General features: G+C 50.8%; 1 pseudogene across 1 annotated transcript in view; it reads left to right on the forward strand.

The window, feature by feature from the left end:
* Positions 1-26291, forward strand: part of LOC147112744 (BSD domain-containing protein 1-like) — a 73603-nt pseudogene that overhangs the window by 26052 nt on the left and 21260 nt on the right. Inside the window, exons 6-8 of the transcript XR_015079564.1 lie at positions 20217-20323; positions 20801-20869; positions 22002-22083. The product of XR_015079564.1 is annotated as a BSD domain-containing protein 1-like (transcript). The remainder of the gene's footprint in view (positions 1-20216; positions 20324-20800; positions 20870-22001; positions 22084-26291) is intronic.

Below are 26291 nucleotides of genomic sequence, written 5' to 3' on the forward strand. Positions count from 1 at the left end.
CAGCTGCGCGCGCAGATCCTGACGTCATTTCATGGTGCAACGCCCTTGGTGCGCCCCGAACTGGAACTTCAGTGGCGCCCCCCTTTCCGCCTGGCGCTCCCAGCGACTGGTTGAGTGGAACAGTTCCCAGTCGCTGTGGGGCTGGGGGGGCGCTATTTAAAGGGGGCTCTTGCTGCATTCTTTGTGGTAGCCATTTTGGACCAATCCTTCTGTGTGAGAGAGAGAGAGATTGATTTGCAGAGAGACAAAGGAAGAGAGCTTTCTGCTTTGACTCAGTGCTTGCACAGGTACTTCTGGCTTCAGCCCAGAGCTTTGCAATTGGATTGATTTTTCAGTGCCATAGCCTTAAGTGGCCACATATAATGGGGGCTGCAATGGGTGAAAACGTTGGGTTTCTCCATTGCATTGAGAGGGCTCAGAGACGCCGAGAGAGAGTGCCAATCATGGCCAGACGGAGGAGGGCCAACAGGCGTCGGCACAGGAGGCCTTACCCTCCCAGGGTTTACCGCCAGCACTTCTCTTACCTCAGCATGTCTGAGGAGCAGTGCATTCGGAGGCTTCGATTCAGAAGGGAGGTGGTCACTGAGATCTGCCACCTGCTTCAGAGAGATCTGCAGCCTCAGCTGAGGAGCAGACATCCCTGTCAGTGGCAGTGAAGGTGACAGTGGCTCTCAACTTCTATGCCACCGGCTCCTCCCAATCTGCTACTGGGGACATTGCCAATGTCTCCCAATTCGCGGTGCATTGCTGCATCCGCCAGGTCACGAATGCCCTCTTCAAAAGGAGACATCAGTACATTTCCTACCCCATGACCCTGGACAAGCAGCAGGAGCGCGCAATGGGATTTGCAAGAATAGCGGGCTTCCCCATGGTCCAGGGCGCTATTGACTGCACACATGTGGCTTTGCGGGCGCCTCTAGAGAATGCCGAGGATTACCGCAACTGGAAGGGGTTCCATTAGTTGAACGTGCAGTTGGTGTGTGACCACAGGCAGCTGATCCTAGCCGTCAATGCCCGCTTTCCAGGCAGCAGCCACGACGCCTTCATCCTGTGCCAGACTTCTGTGGCAGACACTTTCGAAGCCCCGGCTCACCCAGGAGGCTGGCTTCTCAGGGACAAGGGCAATCCTTTGTGCACCTGGCTGATGACCCCGCTCCGTGCGCCCAGCACCCCTGCTGAAGAGCGATACCATGACAGCCATCAAGCAACCAGGAACATCATTGCGCGCACAATCGGCGTGCTAAAGCAACGGTTCCGCTGTCTGGACCATTCCGGGGGAGCCCTTCAGTACTCGCCTGAGCGAGTCTCCCATTTCATTGTACTGTGCTGCATGCTGCACAAACTGGCTATCCTCAGGACTCAGCCACTGCCAGCAAGACATTGGAGGACCACCGGAGGAGGAGGAGCACCAAGACGGGAGGGAGGCACAAAGTGCAAGGGCCGTCCGTCAGCGGCTTATTGCAAGTAGGTTCTAGGCCCCCTCTCAGGGAATGGCTTGTGCCATTGAAAGAACATGAATGGACCCGCTCCGCAAACCCTGAGCCGGTCAAGGCAACAAATAGTTCAAAGTGCAAACATGCACAATCTGAACAAAGACAATTATTTATTTAACAAACTCTGTGCCCTTTCCGCTTGACAAACAAATACAGAGAAACCCCCCAAAAAACAGTCAGACACATAACTGGCTCTCACAACCTGGAGACAATGAACAAAAGAGTTAAACAAAAATGACCATGATCCTCGGCCTTCACAAAAAAAAATACAGCATTTTGCCACACCTCCTACTTTTTGGCCTGCGAGGGTGATCTGCCTCGCTTGCGAGATTGGCCCCTTCCCGCCCTGCAGCTCCTCCGCAATGGGACCCCAGTGGCTGCAGTAAGGCTGGGGAAAGGCTGCTGAGGATCAGATAGTGAGTTGGCAGAAGCCCTTGGGGGACGGCCTGGTCCAGCTCTGGGCCTGGAGGGCCCGGCTGCTGACTGCTCCAACTCTGCTTGGGCGGCAGCAGTCTGTCCTATGGGTGGTGGCAGCTGCAGTGGAGGAGTGACCGTGTTGGCAGCAGGAATGCTGCCAACCTGACAGAGCACAGGCACTCCCTGGTCGGATGAGACACTGGCACTCGCACAGGGCATCACTGAAGCATGCGCAGCAATCTGCTGAAGCACAGACTGCTGGCCTGCTGCGGCGCGGCGAGTGCCCCGGCGAATCCTGCCTGATCCAGCGAGGGTGGCAGCAGTTAGTGCTCGTGTGGCCCTGATCTGTGTCTGCATCAGACCAGCCAGTGACTGCATGGGACGACTAAGCACTTGGCTGGAAGCCGCGTGTGCTGCACCGAAGTCCTGCAGACTCCTTGCCTGTGCTGCACCGAAGTCGTGCAGACTCCTTGCCTGTGCTGCACCGACATCCTGCTGACTCCTTGCCTGTGCTGCCCCGAAGTCCTGCAGACTCCTTGCCTGTGCTGCCCCGAATTCCTGTACACTCCTTGCCAGTGACTCTATGGAGTCAGGCATCCTTGCACTGCAGCCATGAGCTCAGTGTGCCTGCGCTCCGCCTGGGCGCCCATTTCAGCGAGGAGCCGCACCTCCTCTGCACTCACTGTAGCAGGGCTGGAGGCCACACTCTCCCTCCGGGGAGAAGGCCGCTGAGCTTCCCTAGCCCCCCGCCCCCCCGCGCGTTGCTGCAGCCCGCTGGGCCCCGGAGCTTCACCCTCCTCGGACCCTTCCGCCCTGCTCCCCTCCAGGGAAGACGTGTCCCCATCATGACCATGGGTTGCCTCGGCGGAAGGTGGCACTGATGTTCCGGCTTCGGCTTCCTCTTCCCCCTCCTCGCCTTCCAATTCACTCACAGTGGCAGCTTGAGGGCCCGCCACCTCACCTGGCGAATCAGCATCTGAAAGCAGGGAGGTACAAGAGTTGCTTTAGCATGAGGACAGGGTGGCAGCGAGGGAGGCATGAGTGCTGCAATGCACTGCATTGGTTCGATAGTGGCAAAGGATGCTGGTGTGAGGCACAAGTAGAAAGAGAGAGGTCAAAAAGGTGATGACCTTACCATTGCTGTCCAGAACAGGGTCGGCATCTCCAGTGGCGACGGGGCCAATCAGCCGGCCTGCCATAATCCGTTCCACTCGCTGCTCCAGATTGCTGAGGTCTTTAAGTTCAGGACGGCCTCCCCTGGTCTGTTGCTGCTGCCTCCTATTGTGCGCCAGCTTGCCCTGCAAGAGAAAGGACGGGCTCTGAGTACAGTGTCAAGCCCTGATCTTGCCTGCACTGCCTCCCATGGTGGAATAGCCCTGACAGTGTGAAGCCCTGATCTTGGCTGCACTGCCTCCCATGGTAGAATAGCCCTGACCGTGTCAAGCCCTGATCTTGGCTGCCCTGCCTCCCATGGTGGAATAGCCCTGACAGTGCCAAGCCCTGACCTTGGCTGCACTGCCTCCCATGGTCGATTAGCCCTTACCGTGTGTAAAGTGGTGAATGTGCATGTGAGTTTCATGAGAGGCCCATAGGTGTTGGATGAGGGCTGGGCATTGGGGCTTTCAGGACCCTTTGGCCATAAAGTGAGGTGCACATGCAGGGATGAAGAGGATACTGGAAAGGGTACTCACCCTGACAACCCGAGTGAGGTCATTGAACTTCTTCCTGCATTGCACCGGGGTCCTGGGTACCATGCTGTTGGAGGTCACTCTGTGTGCCACCTCCCTCCAAGCTTTTCTATATTCGTTGGGCAGCGGCTTCCTGCCACTGTCAGGAAAGAGGATAGGTCGCATGCGCTCCACTGCGCCAACCAGAACCTTCAGGGCCCCCTCACTGAAGCGCTGCGCTCGCTCCCTGGCCCTCTCCATGGTTGTAGGCGCAACGAGGTCGCAGCAGGTCTGTCCAGGCCTAGAATCAGGGCTCCAATGTGCAGAACGTGGCTGCAAGCCAAATCGACCCTCCCCCTTTAAGAGGTGACCGGCGCCAGCATGTCTGCCTGCAATCGCTAACTGGACACACCTGCGCTGCACCCGCCCTCGGTGGTAGCGCCTTGGCTCGCCGGCTTAGTGCCTTAGGATAGTCGTGCACCACCTGCTTTAGCGCAGCAACAACCTCTTGGGGCGATGCAACTCAATTTTGCTGAAGGTGGTGCTAAGTTGCGCCGGGCGCTAAATTTAGCGCACGCTCGACTGTAGCGCCCCAAACGTGGCGATACTGAATTTCTAGGCCTTAGACTTTCAAAATTTGTGTGAATGTGATTTTTGTTTTGATTCCTTCACCCTATGGCACCAACTAATAAGGTGATGTTCAGCCACAGGGTTTCACATGTGTGTAAATATATGATGCAAATTAATTAAAAAATATATTGCTGTATAATCCTCTTTCAATAAGAAATGCCAGGAATTCACTGTGTCTGCACTGACCAAAGCAACTGTTGCTCCTCCAATGTGTACAAGCCATAGACATTTATACAAGTTATCTACAGAGTGCAATATACTAATATTTTTCTAAGAAGTACAGTTTAATCCAGAGATACTCATTATTTATCCATGTGCCAATTGCAATCCAGTCTGACTATTCCCATCCCAAATGCTGGAACTGTCTGATGAAGGAATGTTTAAAGCTTTATAGCTACAAGACCAGAGCAAATTAATTTTAATTTAAGATGGGTACTCTTGAGAGACTGAAGCACATCAGAGATTTGGAACTTTACTGCTCCCAGAATTTCCGTCCTTAAGTGACCATGGGTCCATGATGCACTTCAGCAAGCCTACTAACTGTTCTGCATTTGTCAGGCATATAATGCAGGAGATTATAATATCCTGCTCTCCTGCTCAGGATTGCAATAGCTCTCTTTGCTGCTCTGTGCAGGTAAAGCTCACTCCATTCACTTGTTTTCTTTCTCTTCTGGACAGCAACGATATGCAATGTGTTGGCCTGTCTCCATAATCGGAAAACACCTGATATCTATTGTGTTAGGAAATCCCTGGTCCCTAATCCTAGGTGATGGTAGAGGTTGTCTTGTCATCGGACCTCCTCTCGGGTTGTGAATACAGAGATAAAAAAACAGACGTGCAGTGATTCTGGTTTTTAAACAGAAAGCTGCAATGGCAAGCTCTCACGGGACTTAGAAGTTTAGGATGCAGGATGTTTTTTGTTTGTGCCAAGCAAGATGACCCACAGATATGGGGAAGCACAGCATGTTCATTGTTTTGTATCATTAAGCAAACACACCTGTTTTAGTGATTGAATTGAGTGAGTCCATGCATAACTGCATTACGTTGATTGCTGTGTGTGAAATAAAGCAGCTTTAACTATTCGTATTTGGCCTCATCTTACCACATATTTTTCAATCTGCCTTCAAAAGGATTGAAACAGCACACGTGGGGAAAATGCGGAAGACACAATATCCAGTACAGATCACAAGGGGGGCACTATTGTTACACCCCCAGATTATGCTATTGTATGGTTAGACATTGGAGAGTATGGGACACACCTAAACATAAGGGGCTAGATTTTCAGTAGCTTGCGCCAGCAGTTAGCGCCTTAAGAGAAGTGATTTCCGGGCGCTATGCGTGTAGCGCCCGGGCGCAGCGCAGTTTGCGCTCCGCCCCAAATTAAATTGCCCGTTAGCGCCGGCGCAAAGTTTAGCGCCCGCCCGGATGCGCGCGCAGAAAATGACGTCACATCCTCGTGCAACGCCCTTTGGCCGCCCCGATTGCAAACTTCAGTCGGACCGCCCCATTGTGCGGCGGGCGGCCGGAGCGTTTGGAAAAAGGAACGCAACACAACCAGCGCGGGCCCCGGGGGGCGCTAATTAAAGGGAACGTCCTCTCCAGTATAAAGGCCATCCTTTTTTCAGAAAACAGTCTTGTGCAACGCATTTCTGGAGACACAACAAGGAGGATAGCTAACTGGTTTCAAGCAGCAAGAGGCAGGTATTTTTGAACTCAGGCAATAGCGCTGCAAGTGGCCATTTGGAAATTAGACTGTTTGCCAGGATTTGATGGGGGCTGCATGGGGTGCCAACGCGCAGCTGCAGCGCCATATCCGTAGGGCTCGCAGACGCATTGTGAGAGGGGCAGCCCTGGCTAGAGGCAGAGGGGGCTACAGGCGTCGGCCACGTAGGCCTTACCCAGTCAGGCTATACCGCCAGCAGCGCTCCTACCTAAACATGAGTGCCGCGCGATGTGTTAGAAGGCTCCGATTCCGAAAGGAGGTGATTGCAGAGATCTGCCACCTGCTTCGCCGAGATCTGCGGCCAAAGCTCAGGTGCAGGACGTCTCTATCGGTGGAAGTGAAGGTGACGGTGGCATTGAACTTCTATGCCACCGGCTCCTTCCAATACGCTGCTGGGGACATAGCAAACATCTCCCAGTATGGCGCGCATCGCTGCATCCGCCACGTGACCGAAGCACTGTTCAGAAGGAGAAGCCAATTCATCTCCTTCCCCATGGCCCTCGAGAGCCAGCATCAGCGCGCATTGGGATTTGCCAGACTCGGGGAATTCCCCTTGGTGCAGGGCGCCATTGACTGTACGCATGTGGCTTTGCGGGCCCCTCTGGAGCATGGCGAGCAGTATCGCAACAGGAAGGGCTACCATTCTCTGAATGTGCAGCTGGTCTGTGACCACAAGCAGCGCATCATGGCAGTCAATGCCAGCTTCCCAGGCAGCAGCCACGATGCCTTTATCCTGCGGCAGAGTACTGTGCATGACATGTTCCAGGCACAGCCTTCCCCAAGAGGATGGCTCATCGGGGACAAAGGCTATCCTTTGTGCACCTGGCTCATGACCCCGCTTCGCGCGCCCAGGACCGCTGCTGAAGAGGCCTACAACGAGAGCCATCAAACCACCCGCAACATCATCGAGCTAACTATTGGGGTCCTCAAGCAGTGGTTCCGCTGCCTTGATCGCTCCGGAGGAGCTCTCCAGTATTCGCCGGACCGGGTCTCCCAATTTGTGGTGGTTTGCTGCATGCTACACAATCTGGCTATCCGCAGGACTCAGGCACTGCCACCTGACGTTGGACCAGCACCTCAGCAGGAGGAGCATGAGGAGGAGGAGGAGGAGCAGGAGTACGTTCCCAGGAGGGAGCGACCAGGGCCAAGGGCCGCACGACGCCACCTTTTTACACGGTACTTCTAAGCCCCCTGTCAGGGAATGGCCAGGGGCCATGAGGGAAGATGAATGCAGCCGCTCCGCAAGCCCTCAGCCGGCGAAGCCAACAAACACTAAGAAGAACAACCATGGAGACTGCATGAATAAAGATAATTTTTTATTGCACAAAAATGAAAAGCCCTTCCCACATGAATCCCCAAAAACAATAAACGGGCCCCACAAAAAGCCCAACAAACGACTCACTCGCACAAACTGGGGAGGAGCCACTCCACCTTTATTGAAACCGGGCCTCAACGTCGGCCTAACGCAAAAAAAAAGCCCTCCAAAAGCACAACCATGGGCAAAATAAAGATGGCCACCGCCATATTAAAGGAAAGCTGGCCACACCCTCTACTGAGTGGCCCGCGAGGGCGAGACCTTGGCCAGCATTTTGCCTCCCCTGCCCTGCCTGCTGCTCCTTCGCAAGCTCTGCCCAGTGGCTGCTGCGAGGCTGGGGGAAGGCGCCTGAGGCTCAGATGCCCTTCCGCCAGATGCCACTGGGGGGCGGCCTACACGGCGTTTGGGCCTCGAGGGGCCATCTGCTGAGTGGCGCACCTGAGCCTGGCCACCATCAGCTGCAGTCGCTTGCCCTTGACGCCCCAGTGGGGGAATGGCGGCGATGGATGGCGCAATGTGGGCCAGCTGGCGTCTGGGATGCGCTGGCTGGTGCTGTGGCGCGGTGGCACTCGGCCGGGCCCGCACTGCAGGATCCGCAGCAATCAGCCGACGGGCGGCTTGCTGGGATGGTCCAGCGCGGCGCCTGCCCTGGCGATGCTTGCCTGAGACAGCGCGTGTGGCAGCAGTGAGTGGCCCTGTGGTCCTGGTGTGCGCGCGCATCACATCCGCCAGGGTCTTGACGGCATCAGTCAGCATGCGGCCAGTCGCGGCAGTTGCTGCCCCGAACTCGCGCACACTGGTCGCCAGCGACTCGATGGCCTCAGGCATGCGCCCCACCACGCTCATGAGCTCCGTGTGGCGCCGGTCCGAGTCGTCGGCCATCTTATCCAGCTTCCGCACCTCCTCCGAAGTGAAGGTGTCCGGACTGGAGTCGCGACTCTCCCGCTGGGGAGGAGGGGGCCGAACTAGGGGACCCTTGCCGCGTTGGTGACGGCGAGTGTGCCGAGCAGCAGCACTCCCCTCTGATCCTTCCCCCCCTTTGGGGAAAGGCCGCGGGCCACGCGCACGGCTGCTGGGTGGCTGGACGCCACTGGTCCCAGAAGCTGCATTGCCCTGCGACAGTTCCTCCAGGCACTCGTCCAGTGAGGAGGTGTCAAGCATTTCCTCCTCTCCTGCGGGACGTGACTGTTCCCCCGAAGGTCCGGCTTGCTCCTCCTCCTCCTCCTGGTCGGAGGTGCTGTCACTGGCAGCCTCAGGGTCCTGGCCGTCACCAGCTGAAAGCAGGAATGCACAAGAGTAGCTTCAGAGTGAGGAGACGGCGTCAGCGAGGGTGTTAGGACTGGTGGGATTCAGCGCATTGGTGGGACAGTGGCAAAGGAGGTAGCTCGGATGGGCCAGTGCGACGCGAGAGGGCCAAAAGGCGAGGTCCTTACCATTGCCGGGCAGTGGAGGGTCGGATACACCGCACGCTGTGGGGACAATCACACGGGCTCCCATGAGCACACACACGCGCTCCTCCAGCCGAGTGAGCTTCTGCAGCTTGGCGCGGCCACCCCTGGCACGGGCCTGGCGATTAAACGCTACTTTAGCCTGCAAGAGAAAGGACGGGCTGTAAGTGCGCAGTGAAGCCCTGATGTAGTGTGCACTGCCTCCCATGGTGGAATAGCTTGGACAGAGTGAAGCCCTGATGTAGTGTGCACTGCCTCCCATGGTGGAATAGCTTGGACAGAGTGAAGCCCTGATGCACTGTGCACTGCCTCCCATGGTGGAATAGCTTGGACAGAGTGAAGCCCTGATGCACTGTGCACTGCCTCCCATGGTGGAATAGCTTGGACAGAGTGAAGCCCTGATGCACTGTGCACTGCCTCCCATGGTGGAATAGCTTGGCCAAAGTGTAGAGTGCCGAATGGCCATTTGATGCTCATGACTGTCCCAATGCTGCTGGCTGAGGGCTGGCCAATAGGACTTTCAGGTCCCTTTGCCCATCATGTCAGGTGTACATGCAAGAATGAGGAGGAGACTGGAAAGGCTACTCACCCTCACAATCCTGGTCAGATCGTTGTATTTCTTACGGCATTGTTTGTGGGTCCTGGGGGCCTCGCCGGTGAACGTCACCCTCTGGGCGATCTGCTTCCAGGCTTTGGTGTAGTCGTGGTGGGTTGGATTCCTCCCACTCTCTGGAAACAAGATCTTGCGCCTCACCTCCAGAGCTGTGACCATTATGTCCAGATCACCCTCTGAGAAGCGCAGGGCACGCTGACGGGCCTTCTCTGGCGTTGCCATGACTCCCTGGGGCTGAGCAGTAGTGTTGAGGCCTCTTTGCAAGGCTGCAGTGTGCAGGGCGTGGCAGCAGACCAATTCGTCCCTTCCCCCTTTAAGAGCTGGTCGGCACCACGGGGTCTACTGTCAGTGCAAAAATGACCGCACCCGTGCTGCGCCCCGCCTGGGCGCTATCCCTCTGGACCGCCGGCTTAGCGCCTAAAGGTAGGAGTGCAACGCCTCTTTTAGCGCTCCACCACTCTCTTAGGGCGAAGCCACTGAATTTCCGGCAACGGGGCGCTACTTTGGGGCGGGCGCTAACTTCGGGCGGGCGCTAAGGTTAGCGCCCCAAAACTGTCTATACTGAAAATCTAGCCCAAGGTGCTCAGACTGTCTACAGAATTAAAAGGCATGACGGTGGATAGGCAATGGTTAACATTTAAGGAACAAATGCATGAATTGCAACAGTTATACATTCCTTTCTGGCGCAAAAACACAAAAGGAAAAGCGGCCCAACCATGGCTAACAAAAGAAATTAAGGATAGTATTAGATCCAAAGAGGAGTCATATAAAGTTGCCAGAAAAAGTAGCAAGCCTGAGGATTGGGAACAGTTTAGAGTTCAGCAGAAAAGGGCCAAGAGATTGATTAAGAGGGGAAAAATAGAGTATGAGAGTAAACTTGTAAGGAACATAAAAGCAGATTGTAAAAGCTTCTACAAGTATGTAAAAAGAAAAAGATTAGTGAAGACAAATGTAGGTCCCTTACAGTCAGAAACGGATGAATTTATAATGGGGAATAAGGAAATGGCAGAGCAATTAAACAAATACTTTGGTTCTGTCTTCACAGGAGAGGACACAAATAACGTCCCAGAAATGCTAGGGAACCAAAGGTCTAGTGAGAAGGAGGAATTAAAGGAAATTAGTATTAGTAAAAAAATAGTGCTGGCGAAATTAATGGGACTGAAAGCCAATAAATCCCCAGGGCCTGATAATCTGCATCCCAGAGTACTAAAAGAGGTAGCCATGGAAATAGTGGATGCATTAGTTGTCATCTTCCAAAATTCTATAGATTATGGAATAGTTCCTGCAGATTGGAGGATGGCAAATGTAACCCCACTATTTTAAAAAAGGAGGGAGAGAGAAAACAGGGAACTACAGACTGGTTAGCCTAATATCAATAGTAGGGAAAATGCTAGAGTCCATTATAAAGGATGTGATAACAGGACACTTAGAAAATATCAATGGGATTAGATAAAGTCAACACGGATTTATGAAACGGAAATCGTGTTTGACAAACCTACTGGAGTTTTTTGAGGATGTAACTGGTAGAATAGATAAGGGAGATCCAGTGGATGTGGCGTATTTGGATTTTCAGAAGGCCTTTGATAAAGTCCCATATAAGAGGTTAGTGTGCAAAATTGGGGGTGATATACTGGCATGGATTGAAAATTGGTTAACAGACAGGAAACAGAGAGTAGGAATAAATGGGTCTTTTTCGGGGTGGCAGGCGGTGACTAGTGGGGTACCGCAGGGATGAGTGCTTGGGCCCCAGCTATTCACAATATATATCAATGATTTGGATGAGGGAACCAAATGTAATATTTCCAAGTTTGCTGACAACGCAAAACTAGGGATTGTGAGTTGGAAGGAGGATGCAAAGAGGCTTCAAGGCGATTTAGACAAGTTGGGCAGGATTTTCATTGGGCCGTGGAGGCGGGATTGGAGGCGTGTGGGGGGTTAAAATCCCGAAATCAGGGGTCCCGCACCCAAACCCGCCTCCATGCCAGTTTCAAAGGAGGCGGGTACCCGCCCCGCACTGGAACCCGCCTACCCAAGGCGGGAAGGGATTAGTGCCAATTAACTACCTGTTAACAGGTAGTTAACAGGCAGTTTTTAGCCTAATCCCTATTTTTAAGGTTGAAGTGTGGGATTCCTGACAGCTCCAAACCACGCCAAACTAGAGGAGGCAGGCCGGCGGGTTGAAGGACTTGGAAGGGTTGAGATGTCGATGTTCAGATGAGTGATGTGTGCATGAGTGCAAAGGTAAGTGTGTTTGGTGTGTCTAAAGTGATTAAAGAAGTTTAAATTACCTTTTCTTACCTTTTCAGCCTTCCTTCCTTTAGGTCTCGGGAGTCCCTCATCTCACTGGCACAGAAAGCAGAATGGTTGCGAACTGTCAAAAGTGACAGCCTTCAGCTTTCTGTGCAGGAGAGATTTCTAACTGAGTCTGTGGAGAAAGACTCGGGTTAGAAGTAAGACTGTCAGTGTTTGACAGCTTCAAACAGCTGTGGAACACTGATATTTCATCTGTCAAAGCCTCTTGACAGATGACATTTCAGTCTGTGATGTCACCTGTTGCCGGGTGGCCCTTAATTGGCCTGCTGAGCCCGCTGGGTGGGCTCAACAAGGTCAATCAAGTTAAAATCGCGTGGGTTGGCTAGAACTCGATGGAGGCGGGACTACAACCCCGAAAGTTGTAGTCCCGCCTCCTACCCGACTCCTGAATGAAAATCCAGCCCATTGAGTGAGTGGGCAAATACATGGCAGATGCAGTATAATGTGGATAAATGTGAAGTTATCTACTTCGGTAGGAAAAACAGAAAGGCAGAGTATTATTTAAATGGTGATAGATTGGGAAATGTTGATGTACAGAGGGACCTGGGTGTCCTTGTACATCAGTCACTGAAAGCAAACATGCATGTGCAGCAAGCAGTTAGGAAGGCAAATGGTATGTTGGCCTTCATTGCAAGAGGATTTGAGTACAGGAGCAAGGATGTCTTACTACAGTTATAGAGCCTTGGTGAGACCACACCTGGAGTACTGTGTGCAGTTTTGGTCTTCTTACCTAAGAAAGGATATACTTGCCATAGAGAGAGTGCAGCGAAGGTTCACCAGACTGATTCCTGGGATGGCAGGACTGTCGTATGAGGAGAGATTGGGATGGCAGGACTGTTGTATGAGGAGAGATTGGGTCGACTAGGCCTGTATTCACTAGAGTTTAGAAGAATGAGAGGGGATCTCATTGAAACGTATAAAATTCTGACAGGGTTAAACAGACTGGATGAGGGAGGATGTTTCCCCTGACTGGGGTGTCTAGAACGAGGGGACACAGTCTCAGGATATGGGGTAGGACATTTAAAACTGAGATGAGGAGAAATTTCTTCACTCAGAGGGTGGTGAACCTGTGGAATTCTCTACCACAGAAGGCTATGGAGGCCAAGTCACTGAATATATTTAAGAAGGAGATAGATAGATTTCTAGACACAAAAGGCATTAAGGGGTATGGGGAGAGAGTGGGAATATGGTATTGAGATAGAGGATCAGCCATGATCATATTGAATGGCCTACTCCTGCTCCTATTTTTCTATGTTTCTAGGAGTGACTACCCAATAGAGGGCCAGAAATTGGTGAACGGGGCTTGCCGCGCGTGCAAGCCCCGTATATGCACTTACCCCGCGCTACTGCCGATCAGCTCCAGGGACGCCTGGACTTGGTGTTTGAAAAAGAAGAACCCCGGGCAGCGTATGACATCACGCCACCCAGGAGTGCAGCCAGCGCGAAGCCAGGAGCGTGCAGTGTAAGTGAGACACGCCCCTTGAGGTCTCAGTTTCACTGGACACGCCCCCAATGTTTCTGTCAAGCTGCTAAGCATTTTTACATGCAAAGCAGCAGTTTAAATAGGTTTTTGGAAGTTTTTTGAAGATTTTGGTAACTTTTATAAACTTTTTAAAATGTTTACATTATTTTGAGTAATCTGAAGTAGTTTTAAAGAGAATTAAAGCAATTTAAAGACTTTTAAAAGCCCTAAAAGAATTTTTTTAATTCCATTTATTTATTTAGCAATGTCGTCGTCATACGTGTCTTCACACTGTTCCCTTTGGGGAACTGTATGAAGTGGTGGAAGGATTTATGGCCATGATTAACGCTCATTCCGTGACCGTAACCATCTTTGAACCAGCCATTAGGGTGGTTAGTCCTATGGCGGGAGGGTTTTACGGGCTCCCACAAGCTATACAAGGAGGGGGGGCCACCCACACCCACGGACGCAAATATCCCACTGGATGTCAACCCAGAATTTAGAGCCGGAGCTCCGACTCCACTTGCCGGGACTGTCTGGAGCGGGGTTCGAAACCCTACCCTGATCTGGCCCAGCGGCGGGGATCCTACCGCTATGACAAAGGCCCAATCCGATTAGCAACGTGAAATGGCAGCATAGGGCTCCAGTCACGGGGAGGGAAAAGGCGCAGGAAACGTATGGGTGTCACCTTTTGTGCGGAGTGGGCCTTTTGCGTAGCCGTAAGCATCCCCGCCGCTGGGCCAGAAGGAGTAGGGTTTTGAACCCCACTCCAGACAGTCCCGGCAAGTGGAGTCGGAGCTCCAACTTTAAATTCTGGGTGGACATCCAGCGGGATACTTGCGTCCGTGGGTGTTGGTGGCCCCCCCCTCCCTCAGATGGGTTGTGGGAGCCCGTAAAACCCTCCCGCCATAGGACTAACCACCCTAATGGCTGGTTCAAAGATGGTTACGGTCACGGAATGAGCGTTAATCACGGCCATAAATCCTTCCACCACTTCATACAGTTCCCCAAAGGGAACAGTGTGAGGATACGTACGATGATGACCTCTTGCGCAATGCACCTCCTTGGACCCTCAGTCGCAGATGCGAGGGGGCAAGTCGTGCAATTGTTAAATTTTTCATTTTATTGACATGTAAAATGTTGGCCCAGTAATTCCCTTCCAAATGCGCGAGTACGGTCGGGGTACTTGCGCATCTGGCTGGATGAAATGCCGGTTTTCAGCATGCACGGTGCATGTGGGGAAAACCGGCATTTCCTGTCCTCTGAACGAAGGGGTTCAGAGGCAGAACGCGTGCGACTGCACAGGCAGCGCGTGCGCAGTATAATTCGCCGCTTTCATTAATGCTTTCAGTGAGGTCAAGTCATTACAACTTACACATGAAAAAAGCATGGGTACAGTTGCTCCAGAGGCTGCGGAGGAAGATATTTATTATCGTGGAGCTTCTGAAAGTATGTATGTCTGTATATATTCCTTTGCGTGTTATGTATATATTCCTTTACTTATGTGTATGAATGTATTATTTAATTATGACTTTCAGAGAAAGTAACTTATTGGAAAATCATAATTAAAAACATACATTCATACACATTAGTAAAGGAATATAAAACATACATACATATACGTAAAGGAATATATGTGGACATACATACATAACTCATTCTCACATTCCATTCACACAGCCACAATTGCTCCTTCTACCTACCGTTCTGAAAACCCTTTTTTTTAAAAAAAAAATTAAAAAAAAATTTTAACTTTAAAACTTACTTAAAATTTCTTACAATAACTTCCCTCCCTTTCCCAAACAAAAATATTGCATTTCAGAAGCTCCACGATAAAATATATCTTCCTCCGCAGCCAATGAACAACTTTACACTTGCTTTTTTCAAGTGTAACTTCTAAGGACTTACCCTCACTGAATCCATCATTGAAATCCACAAAGTTCACTGCGCAAGCGCTGCCTGTGCAGTCGCACGCGCTGTGAATAGACCTCGGGTCTGGAAATGCCGGCGTTCCCCGCATGCGCTGTTCCTGCTGAACGCCGGCATTTCCAATGGCCAGATGCGTGAGTACCCCGACCGTACTCACGCTTCTGGCCGCGAATTTCTGGCCCAGAATATCTAAGGCAAGACCCAAATTTGTATCAAAGGGCTTTCATAGAATCCATTCTGCCATTGAAAATCCCTGATTAAGCAGATTTAATAGGAAACATTCTGGGCAAGCCCCACCTCAAAGAAGAGTAAGCAAAAGAGAACCACAATTGGAACACTCTCTCAACCAGCAGGTGGGATGTAAAATAGATAAGAGAAAAGCACATTGGAAAATAAAGAAATAGGGATAAAACAAAAATAGGGGCAGAAGAAACAAAGAAAAAGGCCTCGAAAAAAATATGGCAGAAGAATAAATCAAAAGATAGAGAAAGAAGAGAATGATAAGGTGAGACAAATACAATGGCCCAGTAATTCCTGTCACAACGTGTGAGTAAGGACGGGGTACTCACGCGTGTGCCCGGAGGAATTGCCGGTTTTCAGCATGCACAACGCATGCGCTGAAAACTGGCATTTCCTGTCCTCTGACCCAAGGGGTTAAGAGGCTGAACGCGTGCGCGGTATCGGGCAGCGCGTGCGACTTGGATTTCCTCTATTTTTAGAGTTGCGCGTGTGTAAAAGCCTCCGGTATTTACGCATTGAAAAACCACACGTAAGTACTTAGTTTTACAGGTAAGTGGTCTATTAATACAATTGAGAATTTTTTTTTCCACAGGTTTGTTATTTTTAAAGAATTTACAGTTAGGTAAGTTTAGTTTTAGCCCCGATTTTTTTTATATAATTTTTTTTTTCAAATTTTAAAATTATTGTTTAAAATAGTTTTTCAGAGTTCTTTATGGTTCATTTAAGTAGTGCAATGTTTTTTTAAATTTTCTTTCAGGTTTAAGTAGTGTTTTGGGACCAGGAGTTTTCATGAGTTTGACAGCTCTTACTGTCAAACTTATGAATGAACTTTTGCAACCTCCCATTGGTTGCCCTGTGCTCACGTGATCCCAGCCGGCTCATCGTACTAAGTACGCCGCTGGGTCACGCACGCACAGCGCGGCAGGACCTCAAGCGGGCCAGTGAGAGGAAATGCAATGCGGGCCAGAGTTTAAATGTCAGTGCGCCGGGTAAGTGAACATCGGGGGCTTGCACGTGCGGCAAGCTCCCGATCCTAATTTCAGGGCCATTGTCACATTCGTACTGCAGTCAAGGATGTAGTATTGGCTCTATTTCACAGCGATACAAGTGGGAGCTATGTTTTTACTGCCTGCTCACATCATTGAGTTGGGGAAGGCAAACCTGCACACAAGGACAGAACATAAGAACATAAGAAATAGGAGCAGGAGTAGGCCATTCGGCCCTTTGAGCCTGCCCCGCCATTCAATAAGATCATGGCAGATCTGATCTTGGCCTCAACGCCACTTTCCCGCCCGCTCCACATAAACCTTGACTCTCCTATAGCTCAAATATATGTCTATCTCCGCCTTGAATATATTCAATGACTCCGCCTCTACAACTCTCTGGGGTCGAGAATGCCAAAGATTTACGACCCTCTGAGTGAAGAAATTCCTCCTTATCTCCGTTTTAAAAGGACGACCCCTTATCCTGAAACTGTGCCCTCTAGTTCTAGATTCCCCCACAAGGGGAAACATCCTCTCAGCATCTACCCTGTCAAGCCCCCTCAGAATCGTATATGTTTCAATAAAATCACCCCTCATTCTTCTAAACTCCAATGAATATAGGCCCAATCTGCTCAACCTTTCTTCATAAGACAACCCCTTCATCTCTGGAATTAACCTCGTGAACCTTCTCTGAACTGCCTCCAATGCAAGTATATCCTTCCTTAAATAAGGAGACCAAAACTGCACGCAGTACTCCAGGTGTGGGCTCACCAGCTCCCTGTACAGTTGTAGCAAGACTTCCCTACTTTTATACTCCATCCCCCTTGCAATAAAGGCCAACATTCCATTTGCCTTCCTAATTACTTGCTGTACCTGCATGGTAACTTTTTGTGTTTCATACATGAGGACCCCCAGATCCCTCTGTACTGCAGCATTACGTAGTCTGTCTCCATTTAAATAATAATTTTCTTTTTTCTTTTTCCTACCAAAGTGGATAATGTCACATTTTCCCACATTATACTCCATCTGCCAAATTTTTGCCCACTCATTTAACCTATCTATATCCCTTTGCAGAATCTTTGGCCGCGATTTTGTCAATGGATGCGGGTTGGGAGTGGGCCAGACGGTTTCCGGCTTCCAGTCCCGCCCCCAACTGCCTCCGGCCCACGGTGGATTGACCTTGTTAAGCCCGCCCCACGGGCTTGCCGGCCCATTAAGAGGAAGCTGGTCAGATGAAGTCATTTGATGACGCGTTATCTGCCGGTTTTTTTTAAAGGGACCACGCACAGTTTTTTTGTGACAGCTCATTTCTCAGTGTTTGACAGCATTGAGATGCTGCAAACACTGACAATCACTGTACAAAGGTGAGCTCTTGCTCCCAGGCTCTCCAATGACTCCCTCCATAGGCTGGAACAGATGGCAGCTGCAGGTGAGGTGACAGAAGCGATCTGTCACTGGCGAGAAAGGTTCTCCCAATGAGGTGGCACTAGATATCATTTTCAAAACTTGTTACCTAAAGAAATGTGTAAATGCATTAAAAATGATTTTTCCAACATTTTCTTACCTCTGAGACTCACCAGTGCACCATTGGATCCTTCACACTACTTCTGCAGCTGTCATCAATGCAGAAACATTACAGCAGAGTCACAACATGCCACACTTACCCGGCGTGATGTCCGGATGTCGGGAAGCCCGAGGCAGAAGCGGCAAAATTTTAAATTAGCCTCTCAACTACCTGTTAACAGGCAGGTAATTGGCTTTAATCCTCTTCCCGCCGCTAGGTGTCGGGTCCATGCACAAATCGGGGACCTGACACTTGGGGAAATTGTTTGGAGGCGGACCCTGCCATCAATCAAAATGATTTTAACCTTTGACCCGCCTCCAAACGCACAGCTTCATTCTGTCCACACTAACAGGAACACACAGCTTCACGCTGCGCACACTGGTAGCAACACACAGTTTTACTCTGTGCACACTGACAGGAACACACAGCTTCACTCTGTGCACACTGACAGGAACACACAGCTTCACTCTGTGCACACTGACAGGAACACACAGCTTCACTCTGTGCACACTGACAGGAACACACAGCTTCACTCTGTGCACACTGACAGGAACACACAGCTTCACTCTGTGCACACTGACAGGAACACACAGCTTCACTCTGTGCACACTGACAGGAACACACAGCTTCACTCTGTGCACACTGACAGGAACACACAGCTTCACTCTGTGCACACTGACAGGAACACAGAGCTTCACTCTGTGCAAACTGACAGGAACACACAGTGCCGATAAAATCGGGGCCTTTGTGTCCTCCTCACAACTTGCCTCCCACCTATCTTTGTATCATCAGCAAACTTGGCTATAGTATACACGGTCCCTTCATCCAAACCATTAATATAGATTGTAAATAGTTGAGGCCCCCGCACTGATCCCTGTGGCACCCCACTAAGTACAGTTTGCCAACTGGAAAATGACCCCTTTATCCTGACTCTTTGATTTCTGTTAGTTAGCCAATCCTCTATCCATCCATGCTAATATATTACCTCCAACTCCGTGAGCTCTTATCTTGTGCAGTAACCTTTTATATGGCATCTTATCGAATGCCTTCTGGAAATCCAAATATACTACATCTACTGATTCCCCTTTATCCACCCTGCTCGTTACATCCTCAAAGAATTCTAGTAAATTTGTCAAACACGATTTCCCTTTCATACAATCAATCAATGGTTTTATTATGATTTTCTAAATGCCCTGCTATTGCTTCCTTAATAATGGATTCCAGCATTTTCTCAATGACAGATGTTAGGTTAACTGGCCTATAGTTTTCTGCTTCTTGCCTCCCTCCTTTCTTGAATAGGGGCGTTACATTTGCAGTTTTCCAATCCGCTGGGACCTCTCCAGAATCCAGGGAATTTTGGTAGATTACAACCAAAGCATCCACTATCTCTGCAGCCACTTCTTTTAAGACCCTAGGATGTAGGCCATCAAGTCCAGGGGACTTGTCATCCTTTAGTCCCATTAGTTTGCCTAGTGCTTTTTCTCTAGTGGTAGTCATTGTTTTAAGTTCCTCCCTCCCCATAGCCCCTTGTTTATCAATTATTATTGGGATGCTTTTAGTGTCTTCTACCATGAAGACCGATACAAAATATTTGTTCAAAGTCTCTGCCATTTCCCTGTTTCCCTGCTGCTCCCATTGCTGTTTTTTTTTAGTGATCCAAAATAGTTAACAAGGTAACCAGTTCCTTTCAATCATCTAACCTGTAGTTTTAATAGGGGGGTTTCATTGACATTATGAAATCACCTCCATACTGTTGTTACCATGGATACAGCTGCTGTTCAGAATTTTAAAAGTTACCTTTTCTGTCAGGTTTAACACCAGTTGCTTTTATATTACAGCCAACACCTATCCTTCCCATTGGTGTGGGAGAAACCTCTCCCATTCTTTCTGAGAGGTGATTAGCTTAAAGCACGTCATGTAGTTACCAGGAGAGAGACTTTGGTTACCCTAATGATAACCAAAAGATATCGGTGGCTCAGAATAGATGCATCCATGTTAATAGGGCAGCAAAGGGCAGACAGCTTGTTTCGATTCAGCAGTGTGATGGACAAGACTTGCCATTTTCACCATGTTTATATTTGTAGTGCTAGATATTTAGATGACTTGCACACCTAGGATTTAGCTAATCTATTCAAATTACTGGCTTCAGACGCCCCAAGTCTCCTTTATGCTTCAGCCTCACCGGTGCTTTGAAAGTACCTGTCGAGAAAATCAGTGTCTGGAATTGTTCATTGGCCAAAAATTAGTGAGTAGCCTTGGTTTAAGCTGCAGAAAACATTTTTCTGTAATTCAGAATATTCAAACATATTTGATCTAATTCCAGGGAATTGAATACTGCATTCTAAAGATGACCTATTTTCAGAGAGTTATTTGAATTGGCTCACTTTTTTTCTTCTATGTAAATCTTTTGTGTCTGCAGAACAATATAACTTCTGGTTATCGAGCTTCAGCTTGGAAGATGAGAAGTGTGCAATATCAGAGCTCTTGGTCAATAGTCCACCAATAAGAGATCTTTACGCACAACTGGTATATAAAAAAGTGTTTATGGTGAATTAAAATACTTATCTAAGTTGCATGCAACTATACATGTGCAAAGCCTGGTTTAATTTTTGGCTCCTTACCCTAGACTACTTTGCATCAGTGTGGAAAAAAAATGGATTGTGTAGGAAAAAAAAACTCCAAATGTGCTGTAGAAAATATTCTAAAATTCAGTTTGAAAAAACAAAATTAATTTCATATTATTTCTGTAAACTTAAAGCATTAGTAACCTTGTTTGAGGGGCAATAATTCTATATTCTTCTAACCTCGCTTCTTTGAAAGAATTGAGCTATACTAATTCAAGTAAACCTTTCAATTTTATGTAACTTGCGAGAAGCATTGTTTTATTAATCAACACTTTTACATTTGTGCTTTTGCTTTACTTTGTTACTGTTTGTATTGTGTATTCCGAACTGTCTATATTGTATGATTGGCCAGGTTTTTGTTTTTATATGTTTTTGACAGGTTCCTTCTGAAGTTACTCATGCTGACTTTTGGTGTCGGTATTTCTACAGAGTCAATCAGCTTCATCAGGTCAGTACTGCAATGGGTTGATATTTTTTCGACAAAGCATAAAGATTCACAGTGTAGGCGCTACAGTTAGTCTCAGCATCTCTGGGTAGTGATAGGGGTGGGTGGCGGGTGAGGAGAGCGAAAGTAAATAGGAATCTCCATCCAACAACTGCTGTGAGTGCACCTGTTTTGGAAGCCAGATGAGGAGTAGGTCAAGCTCAGCTGTGATGTCATCTGTGATCGAATGACTGCTAACCCTGAAGGTCACTCATAGTAAGATTGATTATTGGAAGACCATCATAATTCATGAAAATGTACTCTACTGTGATTCACCTCTTTCAAGAGCGAGAAAGGGTAGGGACAGAAAATCAGAGCCTAAACTTGACGAAAGAAAACTAAAAATGGCAGAAGATAACTGTCTGTATCTCCAAAGCAATTTGGGATTTGGGGTTGGGCCGGGAGGGGGATGTTCTCCTATTGGTAAAACTCAGGAGCAGCGCTTCTACTAAATATTCTACTGAATACGGAGTGTTTCTGTACATAAGAGCATCAGTAGTGAATCTATGTCACTACCAGATAAGTGATGATGATTATTTTTCTTATTAGTAGAATAGAGATGTCACATGGGCTTGGACAGAGGTAAGCTTGTGGTATTAGTGACATGGTACCAAAATGTTCTTTATTGTGTATATCCACGATCCCATGCTATCAGCAGGGGCTGGACTTTGAGTGTTGTAGCCCTATTTCTGACCCATGTTCCTTCCAAGTGACTTCCTCCACTGGGACTGAGATAGCAGAATCACCATTCATGTCTCTTTAATATTATCAGAAGTAGAGATAAAGCCATGCCACAATTGAGCTCCTTGGATCACTGTATGCCTAATTGGGGCCACCGGAGGTCGTTTCCCAAAGCTCCCAGCAGTGCTGCCGGCATTGAGTATAAACAGCCATTGCTGATGGGACTGGGTGCTGTTTATCCGGCCATGTTGTACAAGCTAGCAATTCAGATCTATCATTTCTGACCTTAACTGACCTTCTGCAGATGTAAGCATGGCCTGGTGAGCAGCAAATTGAAGTAGAAGTTGTTGCAATATATAAAAGGGCATGATAGTAAATTGTAATCTTTTTATTACATTTTCTAACCTTTGTATAGGAGGAAGCTAGGAGAGCAGCTTTAAAAGAAAGAGCAGAGCAAACCACACACTCTGAGGACCTTAAATGGGAAGATGACGAAGGTATAGGACAATAGTATAAACTCCTTGATCCATTGTGGAGATGTATTAAAGTAAATCTTGTGTTGAACAAAACAATTGAAAAATTAAACCTATAGGATACACTATGCCTGGTAGTTTATCCAAAAATAAGTTAATCAGCAGTTTCAATCTGTGTAACTCATAAGCAACTAAGGTTCACATTGACTATTTGGTCTGACTCACTAGTTTTATTTTCAAGTGTACCATCAACTGATGTACTACTTTGCTAAATTTTAGGCTTTTTACAGCATTCAGGATTGATTTGTTGCCACTTTCCCATTGATTGATTGAGTCTGCTGAATTGGATAAATCTGTAAAATTGATTGTTAAATGACTGTTGTATTTCTACATGTATGGCTTTATCTATCTATATATATAAATCGATACTTCATTCTGTCTGTCATTCTGTCTGTCATTCTGTCTGTCATTCTGTCTGTCATTCTGTCTGTCATTCTGTCTGCCATCGCGTGTGCGTCTGTCGGGCTATGCGCTCGAAAGTTACAGGGCGTACCTACGCGTGCGTTACCTCCAAAGAAAGCTTACGCTTCCGAGACGGTTTTAAGCGTATTTACGTTTCGGCCGGGCTAAAATTGCGCCCGCGGTATCCCAAAAACCTTCAACATTCCGCTCATTAGCATCTCATTATCCACTCATTAGCGACAGAGTGACCTCGAGCTCGACCAATCGCACGCCGGGTTGCTGGCGTGTGCCGCCGGGCCAATCGGTGCGTGTGTGGCCGGGCCTTATCGTTCTGAACCGAGGTGAGTCGCCGCCATCTTGCTTCCATTCTTTTTCCTGCTTTCTGCGTCTTTCTTTTCAAATATACATTTCCACCAAAATAAAATTGAATTTATTAAATTGTTTTTAAAAAAATCACTCATTTGTAAACCTAACCTGAACATTCTTTTTCCTACCTTTCCCCGTTTTTTTCTTAGGCCTCAAAGCCTGCGCCTTTCTTGCCCAGCCAGGCCCGAGCTAGGTGATTGCGCTTCTGCTAAGCTCCTCACCGCCCCCCCCGCCGTGTCACATTACCCAGGGCAACGGCATCAGCCATGAGGGTCAGGGTGCGCGCGCAGCAGGAGCAGGTGAGACGCGGCGTCTCTGTTCCGCGCTCGGCGGGGGGGGGGGCGGGGCTCGGCCGCTGGCCGTCTCTCAGAGCCGCAATCGGGCTCGGCAGGGGGGGCGGGGCTTGGCCGCCAGCCGTCTCTCAGAGCCGCAATCGGGCTCAGCCGGGGGGCGGGGGGGGCGGGGCTCGGCCGCCTGCCGTCTCTCAGAGCCGCAATCAGGCTCGGCCGGGGGGGGGGCGGGGCTCGGAGAGCGGGGCTACCCCTTCCCCCCGCCCCTTCCCCCCCCGCCCCTCCCCCCCTTCCCCCCCTCCTTTCCCCCCTCCTTTCTCCCCCTCCCTTTCCCCCCTCCCTCCCCCCCGCCCCTTCCCCCCTCCCTTTCCCCCCTCCCTTTCCCCCCTTCCTTTCCCCCTTCCCTTCCCCCTTCCCTTACCCCTCCCTTCCCCCCCTCCCTTTCCCCTCCCTTCTCCCCCGCCCCTTCCCCCCCGCCCTCCCTTCCCTCCCCGCTCTCTTCCCCCCACCCGCTCTCTCTCTTCCCCCCAGTCACTCTCTCTCTTTCCCCCCAGTCGCTCTCTCTCTTCCCCCCCAGTCGCTCTTTCTCTACCCCCCAGTCGCGCTCTCTCTCTCTCTTCTCCCCCCACCCCCCGCCCCAGTCGCTCTCTCTCTCTCTCTCTCTCTTCCAACAACAACATGCCCTCGAAAAAGCCGCCGGGCACTTCAGCTAGTCTATATATATAAATCGGTCGATCTGTCTGCCTGTCATTCTGTCTATCTGTCTGTCATCGCGTGTGCATCTGTCGGGCTATGCGCTCGAAAGTTACAGGGCGTACCTACGCGCGTGTTACCTCCAAAGAAAGCTTACGCTTCCGAGACGGCTTTAAGCGTATTTACGTTTCGGCCGGGCTAAAATCGCGCCCGCGGTATCCCAAAAACCTTCAACATTCCGCTCATTAGCATCTCATTATCCGCTCATTAGCGACAGAGTGACCTCGAGCTCGACCAATCGTACGCCGGGCTGCTGGCGTGTGCAGCCGGGCCAATCGGTGCGTGTGTGGCCGGGCCTTATCGTTCTGAACTGAGGTGAGTCGCCGCCATCTTGATTCCAAACTTTTCCTTTCTTTTTCCCGCTTTCTGCATCTTTAAAAAAAACGTTGCTTTTAAAACACATATTGTTTTTTAAAAAAATGATTTAGAAACAAATTAACTTACCTAATCTCATTAATTTTCCTACCTTTCCCCGTTTTTCCAGGTAGGCCTCGAAGCCTCGGCTTCTCCTCCGCACCCACGCCCGAGCTAGGCACCTCCCGGCCCCACTCGAAGGCTGCAGGGGCGGGCCTCAGCCCAGCGCCGCTACCTTACTAAAGGGTGCGCGCGCAGCAGGAGCTGAGACGCGGCGTCTCTCTGTGGCTCGGCCGGGGGGCGGGGCTTGCTGAGCGTCAACGGTTACCCTGGCAACCGGGCCCGCCGGCCGTCTCGCACAGCTGCAATCGGTGGGCTTCACCTCGGCGGGGGGGGGGGGGCCGCGACCCTCGGAGGGGGCGCGACCCTCGGGGGGGCCGCGACCCTCGGGGGGGGCCGCGACCCTCGGGGGGGGCCGCGACCCTCGGGGGGGGCGCGACCCTCGGGGGGGGCGCGACCCTCAGGGGGGGTGCGACCCTCGGGGGGGGCCGTGACCCTGGGGGGGGGCCGCGACCCTCGGGGGGGCCCCCGCCCTCCCTCCCCTTCCTCCCCCCCGCCTCCCCCCTCCCCTTCCTCCCCCCCGCCTCCCCCCCTCCCCTCCCCCCCGCCCTCCCTTCCCCCGCCCTCCCCCCCTCCCTTCCCCCCCCGCCCTCCCTTCCCCTGCCCTCCCTTCCCCCCCGCCCTCCCTTCCTTCCCCCCTCCCTTCCCCCCCTTCCCCCCCCACCCTCCCTTCCCCCCCGCCCTCCCTTCCCCCCCCCCGCCCTCCCTCCCGCCCCCCCCAGTCGCTCTCTCTCTCTCTCTCTTCCAACAACAACATGCCCTCGAAAAAGCCTCGGCACCGCCGGGCACTTCAGCTAGTCTCTATATATATATATATATATATATAAGACCCCATCTGTCTGTCTGTCTGTCCGTCCGTTCTCTATACGTTTGAAAGTTATAGAGCGTACCGACGCGCGCGTTACGTCAAAAGAAAGCTTACGATTACGGACCGGTCATAGGCGTATTTATGTTTCGGCCGGACAAAAATCGCGCCCGCGGTATCCAAAAAACGTTCAACATTCCGCTCATTAGCATCTCATTAGCGACAGGTCGACCAATCGTACGGCGGGTTCCTGGCGCGTGCCATCCTACAGCTGAGTGTTGAGTGACTTGACAATTGACCAATCCTACGTTTCGGTGACCTGACGGTCGACCAATCGGTGCGTGTGTGGGCGGGCCTTATCGTTCTGAACCGAGGTGAGTGGCCGCCATCTTGCTTCCATTCTTTTTCCTGCTTTCTGCGTCTTTGTTTTCAAATATACATTTCCAGCAAAATAAAATTGAATTTATTAAATTGTTTTAAAAAAAAACTTCATTCATTTGTAAATATTTTTTCTAACCTGAACATTCTTTTTCCTACCTTTTCCCGTTTTTTTGTTAGGCCTGAAAGCCTGGGCCTTTCTTGCCCAGCCAGGCCCGAGCTAGGGCTTCTGCTAAGCTCCTCACACCCCGCCCCCCGTCACGTTACCCGGGGCAACGGCATCAGCCACGAGGGTCAGGGTGCGCGCGCAGCAGGAGCAGCTGAGACGCGGCATCCCTCTGTTCCGCGCTCGGCTCGGATGGGGGGCGGGTCTCTCAGCCGCAATCGGCGATCTGGAGGGCGGGGCTCGGGAGGGCGGGGCTCCGGAGAGTGGGACGCCGCTGCTCGGGACATCGGGGGGGCGGGGCTCCGGACATCGGGGAGGCGGGACATCGGGAGATCGGGGGGCGGGAGATCGGGGGGCGGGACATCGGGAGATCGCGGGGCAGGACATCGGGAGATCGCGGGCCCGGACTACAGATCGGGGGGGGGGGCGGGGCTCGGGAGATCGGGGGGGGCCACCCTCGGGGGGCGGGGCTCCGGAGATCGGGGGGGCGGGGCTCGGGAGATCGGGGGGTGCGGGGCTCGGGATATCGGGGGGCTCG

This window comes from Somniosus microcephalus, chromosome 9 (assembly GCF_052327205.1).
Source record: "Somniosus microcephalus isolate GS21.2 chromosome 9, FLI_Smic_1.0, whole genome shotgun sequence".
NCBI lineage: Eukaryota > Metazoa > Chordata > Chondrichthyes > Squaliformes > Somniosidae > Somniosus > Somniosus microcephalus.